The sequence below is a fragment of the Acomys russatus genome, chromosome 14, assembly GCF_903995435.1.
Source record: "Acomys russatus chromosome 14, mAcoRus1.1, whole genome shotgun sequence".
Lineage (NCBI taxonomy): Eukaryota > Metazoa > Chordata > Mammalia > Rodentia > Muridae > Acomys > Acomys russatus.
The window spans coordinates 14,354,575-14,367,097 of NC_067150.1; positions in this window are offsets into that span (position 1 = coordinate 14,354,575).

Genomic DNA, 12,523 nt, shown 5'->3' on the forward strand with positions numbered 1-12,523 from the left:
CAATAACATCTTTTGTATCATACTTTTTAGGGAACTTTACATAATACTTTGTAAATCAAGATACTTGATCTGTTATTTAAATTTTATATAACAATTAACAGACATAATAATTATGTACATTTTAACTTGATTTGAAAGCAGTCATTTCTGTATTCTTAACTCTGAGATGTATTGTACTCTTTTCATATATATATATATATATATATATATATATATATATATATATGGTTCAAAGTTTATCAAAAATATTTTGGGCAAAGTCTCAGAAGTAGATATGGCATAGACATTGTCATTCATTAAAATACTACTAACATATTAAGAATTACTTCTATAACATTTCATAGTAAAATCCCTGTGAATCGAATCTTGGAGTTATCTGTATAGTTTGTGGATGATTTCATGGTATTGGACAATAAATTGGTCATACTCTGCCCTGGAGAAAACAATTTTCCCTCTTAGCATCCTTTGGCTACCTGTAGACATTTGTCTATGATTGAGAATTTGTGAGATTTCCTTCTTCCATGTTAGAATGTCTATTCATGCCATTCTTGTTCATGTCATGTTTAAGCAAGCTATGCTGTGAGACTCCATGCGTGTTTTCTAGAAGAGACAGTTCCATAGCTTTATTTCTGGAGCAACCACCATATTCGTCATATTTTAGGTCACTATGCTGATTAAATATCAATTGTTTAAGATACTCTTGTGAAACTTCAATCTTTCTCTTGAAGATTATTTCATTTATAAGAATAAAAACTCAAATTAATACTGTCAATGAAATAGGAGAGAAAACTGAAAGTTTACAACAATGGTTAATGAGTATATTGAGCAAAGTGTTCAGTTTTATTAAATCCTTTATTCAGTGCACTCATTCAACAATTAATTCTCTTCCAGATCACCAAAGAATTGTAGTAAAACAGTCACAACCTAAAAAGGTGCCTCAGACAAAACATTATGGTTGTTTTCCTGTCTCATTGATACTTAACTTTATCCACAAGACATATCCATAGTGGGCTGAATTTTGGGCCTCAAACTTGGTTTAAATTATTATTTGATTTGAGATATAGATGAATGCTATTTCTTTTGAATAAGGTAACTTCCTGAAATGAACTTTTTCATCTTACAATAAGTAAGAACACTTACTTATCTATGTAAGTCCTAAATATTACTATATAGTTCTTCATAAGGTGGGTAAAGAAGTAAAACAAAATGATTTTAAAAGAGCTAATTATATCTATAAATATACTTTTTATATTGATGAAACCAGCATTTGCTAATATGCACATCACTTTAATTGTACTACTGTACATTTTTAGGTAACATTATTTCGACCCTAGTGCACTAAATCTAATCCATATTGAAAAACGTTTTTGCAATTTGGTATGATGATATGATTTTCTTCAATAGATCAGAAGTTGATATGCCTTCCTACCTAACCTTGAATTTCTAATCCCCTTTCTGCTTCACAAAGTGCTTCAATTTAGGCATGGACCACCTTATTGTCTCAATCTGCTCCTTCTTACATTATTACACCTTTAATGAATTTTAAGTCGTCTTGTGATTCTCATCTTTAAGTTTCAAAATGAGTCATACTGTAGATTTAAATGATTACCTTGTATATTTCATTCTGTGTAGTTTAATATTTCATTTGGTGACATTAAAAAATAAAACCATTCTGATAATGATAAATTTTGGTCATTAATTTTCTGTTATTGTGAATACAGAACACAGATGTTAATTATTCTTCTTCATTCCTTATGAAGGGATCAGAATTTACTTTTAATTTGGAAGTAATATTGTTACGTTTCTCATAATTTGTTATTTCAAAAGCTTTATACATGAATGAAACAGTACATAAACCCCATTGGTAGTATTGGTTTTCTAATTTTTATTTAAACGTTTTTGTTACTCTGATAATAGTGTGAGTATAAAGTTACATCTAAATGTCACATATTTCATTTTATGTTGAGTAATATTCAGTTCACATATATTTAGTGACGGTTGTAAATTCTCTTGAAATGTATAAAATTATAGCACTAAGCTGATTATGTGGTTTGCAAATAAAATTAATGCGTGGTAGTATTTTTATCTAATTTTAATAGTGGACCTTTATGAAAACCATGTGAGGGGAGAAGAAATAAGCAACAAGATATATCTTCTTCTGGGCAGGACACATTCACTGCAACTGTGAATTCACGGCTAGTGAAGATGCATGCACTGGGACAGCATCAAAATGGCTCATCAATTAAGCAACAATAGAAGAAGTCTTCATGACTCCCTAAAATGCACTGTCTAGCTATTTATATCTAATAATTTGAGGAAAGCGAGATGCCACCAGACTCTAATGAATATTTCTAGTACATTGAAAACACAGCCCTACTTAAAGTATATATGACACCAAGCAAAACCAAAAGTCATAATCTTGCAAAGGGACTGAAAGGAACAGGAAAATTGATTTGGATGGAAGGAAGATAAGAGACAATATGGGAAGAGAGGTTTTAGAATTTATTATATACTTGTATGAAATTGTCAGAGTACAAAACAGACCAATCAAAGACAAAAGTAGAGACACAAAGAGATAGAGACAAAGAGAGAAAGAGACAAACAGAGACAATTACAGAAAGGGGGAGATTTTGGAAATAAGATAATGTCAGTTATCTTTCAGATTTACGTTTACTGGGAAAGTCCTGGGACTACAGTGAGTTGAGTCTTGACTGGACTCAACATGGAAATACAGTTACAATAGACAAAACATTGTAGTAGAAGAAGCTTGATGGTTACTTTAAGGGAGAGAGAAAAATCTACCTTCCTAAACCCAGAAAGAAGCTACATTAAGAGAAAGGGCTTGAAGTAAGACAGTATTAAGAAAAGCAGATGACAAGTATAACTTGAGAGGGGTCCTGAAGTAAGAAACAACCCAGTCATTTTTCTGAAAACTCAAAAGGAACTCCTTACTTTATAGGTTTTCAAGGGTGTGTTGCAAATTCTGACACAACGTCATTTAGTCTGGCCTAGTTGGCAACCAAAGGGTGGCAAGGCAATGATAGAGATTAGCCAGAGTTTAATATTATCATTGTGTCTAGGAAGGAGGGTAATTAGGATGCAAGGGAATGGTAAACAGGTGTCAGGGTGGCATGACTTTTGAGAGAAAAAGAAAGGCATCAAGAGGGCATGTGTTCTAATGCTTTATTGTTAATGTAATCTAATAAGCATGCCATTTGAAAACTAACTTGCAGTGTGTAGTTGAGCAAGTGCTTAGTTTTAACATGTTTAAGTCTGTCAATGTTTACCCTTTGATACAGTACCTCTGTTAATTTTATTAATAAAATACCCACTTTCCTCTCTGATTGAGCCTGAAATTACTTGAAATAGATCTTCTCCTCTGATGTGAAACAGATATCCTGATGCATTTTATCTCACTGATTCATCAATTCATTAAATGTGACACCATTCATGAATGAAAATTCTCTTAACTTGTGAACAGATATTTTTTAAAAGAATAGAATTGGTGTATATTTCTTTATACTAACATGCTTTGCTTTCATTGCTATAGCACATTGACTAACTAAATCTAATCTATAAATAATAATAAATAAACCTAAAAGAGTTTCATTAACAATGACAGATAATCTTTGTACCACAGATTAATGACTTACTCCTAATGTGTAATTTCAACAATATTGATAATCCTGAATTATAGTTTTTTGTGTAATATCTCTGACAAATTTGTGTTATCATTTTTGCCTTTTCAGATGGTAGAGTCATCTCTAGTTATTTTCATTCAACTTTTTATACATTCCTATGGTTATCTGCCCGTATAAACACAGTAAATTGGTCTCATTGGGTTTTTTTTTTTATAGGTAAAAACAAATTTGGAAAGAGTTCTGGTTTAAATATCTCTCTCTCTCTCTCTCTCTCTCTCTCTCTCTCTCTCTCTCTCTCTCTCTCTCTCTCTCTCTCTCTCTCTCTCCCCCCCCCCCCCGCACGTGCACACGCAGTGGGGGGAGGGTTGTGGTTGAATTATTTTTTGCCCATTTGACTAGCAATTTCACTGCTTTTTTCCACATCTTTACTGTGACAATTCTTAATCAGAGAAATAAGCCTCCTACAACCAGTGGAAATTCACGTCACACCTATAGGAATAATTAAGAGGAAAATTGTTTAGTAATAGCATGCATTCCATTATGACTGATACCGAAGGAGTAATCTACCTTAAGCAGAAATTTTTACTAACATTTAAGAACTTTAAATAAACCAGCATTCTTTTTAAAATAGTTGTTACCCATTGTTATTTTCCTAGCTGGCAAAATTATGGTTTTCTTAAGAAGAGGAATGAGGGTGCAGTATACCAGGCAGATTGTCACACAGTTCTTCCCCAATTCAGCTGCCTCATAAAAGTTTTTTCTGCCCAATGGCTGAGTATATATCAGGATTGTCTCTTATAGTTATGGGATCCTAATAGCTGGTCAGTCCTGATGGACAAATATTTACCAAAGCTTATTCTAGAACCCATAAGCTTCACTGTCTCTTGACAATTCTGGTTAAATCGTTATTTATCTTTGAGCCATTTTGGAGGCATCATTCCCTGAGTTAAATTCTTTTTAATGTCCCCTAAGCAACTTTATTAGTAAATTCAGTGTGATATTGTAAGGACCACAGGAACTCCAATTTGAAAAAGAACTCCTGGCCAAGGGCTGAACCCAGATTCCAGGAAAAAAAATCACAAACTAGTCTAAACAGAAAAATATTCCCTGGTAACACAATCAGCTCATCTTCGGAAAGTCAAAATATACTCTCTGCTGGTCAAAGCTGACCAGCAGGTGGTCCAGCACATAGCAAGAACCAACTAGGAGAAGCCAGGCCTGAGTTCCTAATGGCCCCTATGACTGCCTCAACCAAACTTTTCTATAGACCAACTTGCCCCTACACCTATTACCCAACCACGAAATGCCAAGGCTTGTAACTCCCTACTTGCAGCTTTTCTGCCCAAATGCTATCCAATAATATTTTGTAAAGACCATTTCTTTGTCTGGAACCTATAAAAAAATACTTCTCTTAATTGAGAGTCATAGCCACTTTCCTGAATCTGCTGTGTCTGTGCATAGGAGGTGTGGCCCGGTTTTGAACCTGCATTAAAGACTTCTTTGTGATAGCATTTGGGCTCAGCTCTAGAGTGGTCTGTTTGGGGAATCTCTAAAAATTTGGACATAAGAATATCAGTTGATTCCTTTGAATTTCTTCTACATCAATTCTAGTGGTATAGAAGAATGTGGGAATAATAAATTGTTGTAATAAAGTGTGTACCAACAAATTTGCTTAGGATATTGTTACACAAAATAAATGTGTATACCACCATAAGATTAATAATAAATAATAATTGATGATATTAAAATAATAATAATAATAATAATAATAATAATAAAAGTTTAAGATTGCTGAGAATGTTTCTACTAATGTTTTTCTCTAAAATTGGTCTGTAATTAGACTCCACTCCCATAATAAAAAGAGATGTCCCGGACTTACAACCAGCTACTGGGTCCATCTCTGTATAAAGTAATATGCCTCTGGTGAGCAGCTCAGATTGGTATTTCAGAGTCACAAGAATCATTAAATCCTGGTCAGCTTTTTATCAGAAGCATAATTCTTACAGGTTAGCAAGATGACTTTGGGCAAAAATATTAGAAAAAAGCTAACGCTGGTGTACTCAAGAAATGTTTCTAACAATGTTCTTGATGTTTAAGTTTCCATCTGCCCAAGTGGACATAATTGAAATCTCCTGTCTGTGTTTTTATTGTTCAATGTGTACCTAGGACCAATACATGAAGGAAACTTAAGGATAACAGCATAAAAGTAGAGCTGGATGTGGTGACACATACCTTTAATCTCAGCACACAGGAATATATATTCTTATGATAAAATTACATTAGTTTTTGACATGACCATGATTTGTATCAATATACAAAATTCAATACCATTGAATTAAAAATAACCTTATTTGTGAGTAACAATTAAGGCCTTGATTGAGTAGTACGTTCAATAACCTACGTTTTGTTCTACCCTCCCTCTATGTATCTATATCCTGCTTTCTTTCTTTTCAGCTCCTATCTCCTTACCTACAAAGAAAGATAAAGGAAAAAAGAGATGTCCCTGAGTCAAACTTAGTTTCTTTTCTGCAAATGAACAATAATACTTATAACCAATTCCCAATGAAAATAAGCATCTGTAGACCAAGAGAGTAAACAGAAACCTACCCAACCCCCCCCTTAGAGGTAATGGAAGGTGGTCATTCTCTTAAGGTTTCTTCAGGCTGATTTAGGGCGAATAATACCTTTGAAGCCCCACCAAAAAAAATAGGGAAAATGTCTAAAAAAGCCAGGGATAGCATTTGTGGTCCATTTTCCAAATGTTGAGAAATCCCAGACTTAATAGGAATCTTGTATTCTTATGCAACTCATAGTCATGTCAAAAACTAGTCTAATTGTATCACAAGAATATATATTCTAGGTCTAGTAGATAGATATGATTCTATAGATACATAAGGTAAAAGAGTTAAATAAGGTCTTCAAAAGTCTCAGAGGCCTACAGAATATGGCATTTAACGATGTTTTTGTTTTTCTAAAGATTCTTTGACAAGACAGGTTAACTCATGGTAATACCCAGCCTTCCTCAAAAGAAGATGATGAGCATCAAAGAACCTCCTATTGGAGTTTGCTTCAACTGTGGCAACTCAGCTACTGGGCAAAATGTCCTTGTTTCTGCCACAGACAGAATTCTGCTTAAAAATAGGCAAGTTTAGATGGCAGGCAAAGTCAACGGCTGAACTCTGTCAAGACAGGGTAAGCAAGTCCTCCATAGTTCCTGACTTGCAAATATGTCTGTTTGATATATTAAGCCAGAAGGTTGAAGATGAGGCTCCAACATTATAGAGAGTGTTGGGTGACTTTTCAGGCCATAAATTGTCTCAGTCATTTTTTTTTTCTTTTTGGAAGCTGCTAACTTGCACTTCTGGTTCACTCAGGTATTTAAGTTTTATTCCCTCTCAAATCTCAGATGGCGTTGAAGATCAGATAGTTTAGTAGGTTAGGGGTTAAGATGTTTTTATATCAAGAGAGATGTTTTAAGTTAATAGAGATGGGATATGATAAAAAAAAAAAGAAGGAAAATATGCATAGATTGGAACTTTCTATGTAAAATGTAAAAATTAAAATAAAAATTCTCACAACACAAATGTTAAAAAAAATCTTTTGAAAATGTAACACATGAAACTGATCAGGAACAATAGAAAAGAATTACTATCCTCAGGGGTCAATATATTATATATATTGATTTCCATACTTCTATACACTCAGTAGTTAAGTCCTTCTTTTTGGAGATTAGAATTACAGTAAAAATAGATGGTCTAGTGGGGAACATTGGATATTGAGTACCTAAGATACCTACACTACATTGTCAGAGTCAGCCTGTGACCAACCCCCTAATCTTTGTCTGTCAGGATCAAGCATCAGAACTTTCAACCAAAGACACCTCATCTTGAGCAACATCCAGGTGAGATTCTGAGTATCATTGTCAGTAAGATAGCAGATATACAATGGTACTTTGCTAAGTACTTTGAGGAGGAGAACATGTGTTTATAATTCTATCCTGAGAAGAGATGAGAGTATGCAAAACAATTGATGAGAAAGAAGACCTTTCACTTCACATGTCAAGGATTGGTCCTCTGACTTAACATCCTCATATATATTTATGCTGATATGCACATATCTTTCATTCTGCTTGTCTAACGCTATTTACAAGAACAATACCCATTTACTTATGACCAGACATTGGCCATTCTTCAACTATAAAAATTGTATAAAATCAGTCAGATATTTTCTGCTGTGGTTGTAGTGGACATGGATTTGGTGAAAGTGTTAATTTTCTAAGTTTTCCTAAACTAAAATAGCTAAAATTGGTGGCTTAAAAATACTAGAATAGTATTATTGTGGTTCTGGAGTTAGCAGAAAAAGCTATTGTCTTCAGATTTTTTTCTGAGGCTTGGAGACACTTCTCCTTACATGTGCTTTAATTTGACTGTTATTTCATCTATATGTATATCTGTATATGCACATATATGTTTATATATCTTCCCAATCTTTTCTTTTAACAAGAACACAAATCATATTGGGCCAGGATGTTTTGGCCACATACTAATGTAATTATTTTTCAAGAAACTATCTCCAAAGTTAGCCACCCAACTTCTGGGGAGTTGAGTGATAAATAGGAATTTGAGGTATGTTTATCCTTTGCCAGTCCATCTGTAATTATCTTCTTATATTCTTATATTCTTATATGGATCATAAGAGAGAGACTTAGGATTATCAATTAAGTAGGCTTTGAGAACTAGAGAGAAAGTTAGATATGTAAAAAGCAGCATCTTGAATCTTCCTAATAAATATAAAATATTCAAAATAAAACATCCCAGAGAGTACAATTAACAAAAGCATGTCAGTTATATGTACAGATATTAATAGGCTTGAAAGTATTGGAGAATATGCCTCTCTCTCTCTCTCTCTCTCTCTCTCTCTCTCTCTCTCTCTCTCTCTCTCTCTCTCTCTCTCTCTCTTTTTTTTAGTGTTTGAATCTGAGTGTATTTTGTTGGCTAGCAACCTGGGTTTTTATACATTTTTGAAATGGGGGGTGTTTTTTCGTGGTTACATTTTTTCATACAATTCAAAATACAGAATGCAGAGTAATAATGTCAAGACTGATGCCTCTCATTTTTAATTACAACTTTCAATATCAGAAAATTAATTTTGACTACTGATTTAAAAAATGAGATCATATATATGGGGAGGAGGTCTCCCTCAATCACAGACATAGGGGAGGGGAGAAGGGGAGAAGTGGGAGGGAGGGAAGAATGGGAGGAAACAGGGGAAAGGCTAACAATCGAGATGTAATATGAATAAATTAATAAAAATAAATAAATAAATAAAATTTTAAAAATTAAAAAAAATAAAAAATAAAAATAAATAAAAAATGAGATCAGAGCCAAACTTCTTGGGCTAAGGTAAGACATAGTATTTTAAATAAAAGCACCATGATGTTTCTACCTAGACTGCATTCTAGTACCTAACAAAGATAAATCAGTGCTCCTTCCAATGAAAATTAATCTAGAATGCTCCATCAATCATCTAGAAACAGCAATACATTTCACAGATCTATTTTTGAAACACTAAGTATACAGATATCTAAAATTTTAGGCTGACATGATTTCTGTAAGAATTTTCCAATATCAACCATGAGGAATACCTCATATTGTTTTACAGTGCTCTCCCTGTCTTATAAACTGTGTTCCACATGTCTCATTCAAATTCATTAGATTGAATTGAGGACTACGGAGGCAAAAAGAGGCCAGTGTTTAATCTGTGTAACAGATACCTATGAAAATAACTTGTTTCTTCATACAATTAACCAGGCCTGATATTTTGTTATACTTCAGATCTTTCTAAAAACAATTAAGTAATAAATATATAAAATTTACTTCTTTTGCAAAGACATTTGATCTTTAATTCAATATAATTTTTATTCACAGATCTATGTTAAACATGTATTCATAAATAAAACGAGTCATATTACTCATAACATGAGGAAAGCAAGCAGTGTTTTGTAGTCAAATAGTGGAATATGAAACTAATTAAAACTTAAAAGGGGTACGTGCACAAATTAGTATTAATTTTAAAACAGTAAGTATGAATGCCTATTTACATTCCATATATTCCAAGACAGTGCAGAAATAGTATTTATAATAATGTTATTAAGTAGAATATTGTGACAAAATGATGCATGTTATGGCAGTGTGGTTATTCTATATAGAAATGTAAATTTCAAGTGTTATGTGAAGCATGCAGTTTCAACTAGTACTTACTACTTTTGGGAAATATATAAAGCAATTACTGAAGAACGTGTGTGTTCTATTGCTTATTCTCTTGTAGCCAACCTTGCATTATTTATTTTTTCTATTAATGAGTATAATACACAGTAAAATATGTCACACTAGCCTTTACATACTGAAAAATGCTCTAAAATTTTTTGTCATGATGTGTACTTTTTCACATGATATGCTTCTTAGGTTAATACTAACAATTTTTTGTAGTATGTAACTATTATTCAAATCAGCTTATCACTGCAACAGCATCATATGTCAAGGCAAAATGAACATTTCAATTATTGGTCATACCTCCATAATTATTTTTCTATATAACCACGATGAGGAGTGGTGTTATGATACAAACTCTTACTCTACATTGGCATTTGTCAAGTTATAAATGTTCAGAATCTTATAGTTTCAACTACCACAGTTTATCACTTCTTTTTTTTTAAATATATTTTATCAATTTATTCATATCCCATCCCTTGTATCCTCCCATTCCTCCCTCTCTCCTATTTTCCTCTTACTCCCCTCCCCTATGACTGTGACTGAGGGGGACTTCCTCCCCCTGTATATGCTCATAGGGTATCAAGTCTCTTCTTGGTAGCCTGATATTCTTCCTCTGAGTGCCACCAGGCCTCCCCATCCAAGGTAAAATATGGGGCACCAGAGTTCATGTGAAAGTCAGACCCCACTCTCCACTCAACTTGAAGAATGTCCTGTCCATTGGGTAGATCTGGGTAAGGGTTCAGGGTTTATTGCATGTATTGTCCTAGGCTGTTGCCATGATTTGAGCAGGACCCCTGGGCCTATGTCCACCCATCATAATGTTCTTCTTCTTTGAGGATAAAAGGAATATCTCATGTGCTTTTGAACATAGAAAATGCAAAGATAAAAAAACCCACACACACAAACACAGGGTAATGGTAGATAATATCTTATCAAGGATCTGTGCTGACAGTTATTGTTCTTTTTGTTTCTCATAATTGAAAAATGTCCATAAAATCATACCCAACCTTAATTTCAGTACAAATCTATAAACAAAAGTTATGAAATATAAGACCTAGAACATGAGGTTTGGGTAAGGACAAATTGTGAACTGAGCTTCATCTCAAATGTTTTCCCATTGAGAGGAGCATACCAAGGTTTCTCATTCAATTTATGAATATTTATAACATTAATAGAAGAGCCTGAAGTAAATTCATGGTGTACCTTATTAACACAATATGAAACATACAATCTTATATATGTAGAATGTTTGAAATGACTATTTTCCTATAAATTGTGAGAAGAAAAACATTGCCTTCCATGAGTTATCTGAGACTGTTATCTGTAAGTCTTTATTAAGGAACTACAAAATGCTTAACAAAGACTCCATCTTTCATTATATATATAGTGGAAAAATATCAAAATAATATATATATTGATATTTTTCCATTGTAATATATCTAATGATATGTTCTGTATTTCATTAAAACATTCAGGGTTTTTAAGAAGAAGGGGAGTAATTAATATGGTTTCTCTATTTTTTCTACAATTGATTTCTAAAGCAGGTTGGTTTAGTTTTCAATTACAACACTTAGGAACTTGAAGATTATAGCCATCATTGACCAGTCTTAACTCAAACTCACCTAAAAGAATGATCTCCATTTTTTTTTAACTGTCTTAGTGAGTAGAAGTTAGAATGCCTAAAAGTAAAGGAAAGCTTAAGATTATATTTGAAAGCAAATATTAAAATAAGAAAACATTGTGCTATTCCTGTGATAATTTAGGAGTTGTAATTAATTATTGTCTGGAAGCATAGGTAAAGAATCTTTAGAGACTCAACTCAACATAGAAGACCAGAGAACTCACTTTTCCTTTGCAGGTTATGTACACTGATTCCATGCCATCATCTTATAAGTGCATCTCCTATCCGAACCAGTTTATCTATAATTCAATCATCACAAGAGATGATTCTGGGTGAAGACAAAATGTTTGGCTGATGTTCTTGGTTTTGAGTTTGAGACATTTTTAATAACAATCTGTCATTTTGCTTGAAGATGTGGATGGGAAATATACATGCTTTATAACTCAATGCAGTCTCATCATTTGTCAAGATAATTACAAATGTTTTGGTGTTCAGTATATTGAGTAGATATTAGAATACAAATAAACAAGAGGAGTGGAAACAGATTGTAGGGAAAAACCTGAAGTACTTTTGCAGTTCAAATTGCATCTAAAAAAGGTTTTACTTTATATATGCACTAGTTCCCAAGATATAGAGGTATAAATTCAATTAGTATGTTTTTCATTCTTATTTCCATTTCTTTGTGTGTGCCTGTGGAAGTGTGCATGTGCCACATGTGAGAAATTACCATTTTGGAAGCCATAAAATAACCTTTGTTTCTATAACTGGTAACAGGAAATTCTGACGGTCCAGACAACACTGTTAGAAAACTAACCTGTGTCCTATGCAAGAGGAGGAAGTTTTTTTTAAATCCACGAGCCATCCCCCCAGGCTTCACTGGGAGTATTTATTTAAAGATGCATTGCTTCTCAGGATATTGGAGCTTATTAAAAGTAAGTAAAAATATTACAATTCTGTTTATATCTATATTATATATATATTATTATGAT